The sequence below is a fragment of the Dipodomys spectabilis genome, unplaced genomic scaffold (assembly GCF_019054845.1).
Source record: "Dipodomys spectabilis isolate Male_0828 unplaced genomic scaffold, ASM1905484v1 ptg000102l, whole genome shotgun sequence".
NCBI lineage: Eukaryota > Metazoa > Chordata > Mammalia > Rodentia > Heteromyidae > Dipodomys > Dipodomys spectabilis.
Window position 1 is genome coordinate 3,600,470 of NW_024870779.1, and position 3,535 is coordinate 3,604,004.

Here is a 3,535-nt window from a genome sequence, read left to right on the forward strand (position 1 = left end):
CTCTTTTGTTTTCCTTAACTCTTCTTTCCTCCTTCATAAATGAAGGCTTCAGTAATAGCCTTGTGAGAAGCAGAGAACATGTAAAGAGCCCTGTAACTGGTTAGTTAATGGAACTGTATTAGAAGCCAAGTCATTAAATTCATTTTCTTGACTCCAAAAAAAAATTTATAAAAAATTTAAAAAAGAGGGAGGGAAAGGGAGGGGAAAGATGGTGGGAATGTTGAAAGGGGTGACATTGATCAAGATATATGGTATTTATAAACTGCTTTGTTAAATGGCAACTCCTTTGTACAACTACTTAAAGATAATAAAAAAGAGGCTTAAAATCCTAAAGTTGGGCTGGGAAGGTGGCTCAGTGGTAGAGCACTTGCCTTGCATGCACGAGGCCCTGGGTTCGATTCCCCAGCACCAAATAAGCAAAAAGAAAAAAAGCCAGAGGTGGCGCTGAGGCTCAAGTGGTAGAGCGCTAGCCTTGAGCTGAAGAGCTGAGGGATAGCGCCCAGGCCCAGAGTTCAGGCCCCACGACCGGACCCCCCCAAAAAACATCCTAAAGTTGCCCCTGTTCAACATTATATTATGAGAAAATTCCCTTGTAGCCTGATTTAGTACTTTCATTTCTAGGTGGGTGCCAGTGGCTCACGCCTGTAATACTAACTACTCAGAAGATTGAGATCTGATGATCAGCCTTTGAAGCCAGCCCAGACTGAAACTCTTATCTTTCATTAACCAGCAAAAAGCTGGAAGTTGAACTGTGGCTCTAGTGCAAATAAGCTCAGGGTCAGAGCCCAGGCCCTGAGTTCAAGCCCAGGAGCAGTACTAAATAAACTAAATATGTTGGTTAATTAATTAATTAGATTCTACCTCAAAAAGTATAAGAGAACCCAGGGTAGTAGAAGAGACAGAATTTGTACCCAGTGTTTAGTAATTTAATGGTTCAAATTATTTAGGCAGCATCTCCTACATTCCTGAGGCACTGTGAGAAGTAAACTATCTGCTTTTAATCTAAGATGTAGTGTAAATTACAGAAGAAAGGTCCACGGAATGATTATGTTACAGCACAAGAATGTGTTTGTTATACTGATTTCAGGAGAAGACAGGAAGAACAGTTGTAGATAGGACCATAAGACCTACCTTGGATCCTGGTTTGCTATATTGAGGTAAAATAAAATCTCAGAAGATAGAATTTCCATGGATTCAGTTTAGTACCATTTAGGGGGTACTAAGACCTTGTCAAGGCTCCCCTATCCCCAGGGTGCTGATCACGTCCAGACATGGCACCAGCTGCTGGGTACAGGGTGGTGAACAGGAAAGAGAAATGGGGACATGCTTCAACTAGTTCACAGCCTAAGAGAGAAAGGTGCAGTGGAGTTGGAGAGAATTTTTTAAAAATATTATCTTTAAGTAGTTCGAATCAACATATCAAATGAGCAATCCAATGAGTCTCAATCAATGCCGTTCTTTCCACAGGCCCTCATTCTTCCAAGTAAACCCTTTCTAACGGTCTTCACTCCATCGACACGCGATATATTCACTTCAGTTTGTTGGAACTTCCTCCCTTCCAAGGTCACACAGTAAAGCTGGAGCTAACTAGGACCATGACAAAGCTCCTCTTCTCTGCTTTGTGATCAGATGCCATCAGCCTAGGCTGTTGGAGTCTATGGTGTTTCTCCATATAAATGCAGGAGTCTTGGCCTGAGCAGAGAGCTCTGGGGTCCACAGCTCACTCCGGATTGCCCCTCCCTCTCTTCCCTTCCCTTCCCTCTCCCCTCCCCTCCTCCTTTCTTGCCCTTCTTTTTGTCTTTTCTTTCTTTCTTTCATTCTTTTTTTCGTGTGCCAGTCCTAGGGCTTGAACTTAGGGCCTGGGTGCTGTTTCAAAGCTTTTGTTTGCTCTGAGCTAGTGCTCTACCACTTGAGCCACAGCTCCAAGAGTCTCATGGACTTTCCTGTCCAGCCTGGCTTGGAACTGCAATCCTCAGATTTCAGCTTCCTAAGTAGCTAGGATTACAGGTGTGAGCCACTGGTGTCCAGCACATGCACATTCTCACATTGTGAAATCTTTTGGCAGTAGTTGACACTTTCTAGGGACTACTCCCAATTCTCTTGAGATACTACAGATCTATTATCCCAACTTCTGGAGATCTCACTCACAAAACCATTTTCTCTCCCCTTTAGCATAAGTGAAGCAATTTTATTAGTACACACTTATAGAACAGATTAAAAAAAAAGACTTTTTAGCCCATGACCATGTTCAAGTTCTTGCTGCTTGGTTGGAATAGAAAAGATGATAAGGCAAGCTAGCTTCACATAGTGTGCTAGTGTGCTACAAGCTGTCTCAGAGTTTCCTGGCTCTGGAGATACAGAGACAGGGCCTGCTGCTCTGCTCTGCTTTCTGTGAGGGCTAAAGCGTCTGTGACATGTTCTTGGTGTTCCATTCCCATCAGCATTGTTGTGTGAGGCACCCCAGGAGTCAGGCAGACAGAATCTGAATGACAGCTCACAGGTGTGGCCGAAGGCTTGAGAATCAGAATATTCTGACAAACCTATGACTTCTAATTCACCAGCTTCATCTACCATTTCCTCATTCTCCTACTGCTCTCAACAGGTAGCATTTGCTCATTTCTCTATACCAGCTTTTCTTCTTTTATGAGCAGTTAATTACCTGCCTTTGTTCTTCTAATTTTCCATTCTATGTATGTATGTATGTATGTATGTATGTATGTATGTATGTATGTATGTATCTCTCTTTTTCTCTCTCTCTATCATCTATTAATCTTCCATCCTTCTATTCATCCATCTACTTACTCATCTACCCATTCATCCACCTATCTATTCATTTATCATCTCTCTACCCAACTGTCCATCTGTCTGTCTGTCTACCAATCCATCTATCATCCATCTACCTATCCATTTATCTATCCTCTCATCCATCTAGTCATCATCAATCCATCTACTCATCTGTCATCTCTCTACCTATCTTAGTACTGGACTTTGAATTCAGGGCTTGACTTCGCTAGATAATCCATTTGCTGCTTGAGATGTCCCTCCAGCCCTCCAATTTTCCTTTGAAAGAAATAGAATGTGAGCAATTTTCAACGGCAAATGACAACATTTTACCTCTATGTGTTTGAATGTCACACAACTGGCTTTACTTATTCATGTCGACATGTTGGGAAAAGAAAACGGGACAAAGACATGTGAATACTATATATTTGAGAGGGATGAATAAAATATGTAAACCCAGGGCTTCACTTGTGTTAGACAAGTGCTCTACTTCTTGAGCCTCAGCCCTTTGGTTTGGATCTTGCTTGTGAGATAGGACGTCACTCACTTTGCCTGGGTTGACCTTGAAGTCCAGATGTTCCTGTCTCCACCTCCTGAGTAGTACTGGTATTACAGATGTGGGCCACCCCACCCAACTTCAATAGCATGTTTACAGTCTTATAAACATTAAGAAGAATATGACAAATTAGTTTTTCTGGACAACATTTAGGAACATGTAGATGCCCACTCATTGCAAAATAGCTTCCTTGGTAAT

The 3,535-nt window shown here is 42.1% G+C and overlaps 1 non-coding gene across 1 annotated transcript; it reads left to right on the forward strand.

Moving 5' to 3' along the window:
* The first annotated feature begins 346 nt into the window (after nt 1-346).
* On the forward strand, nt 347-411 carry Trnaa-ugc. Its single transcript has one exon. It is a non-coding gene; the product is annotated as a tRNA-Ala (tRNA).
* The last annotated feature ends 3,124 nt before the right edge of the window (nt 412-3,535 follow it).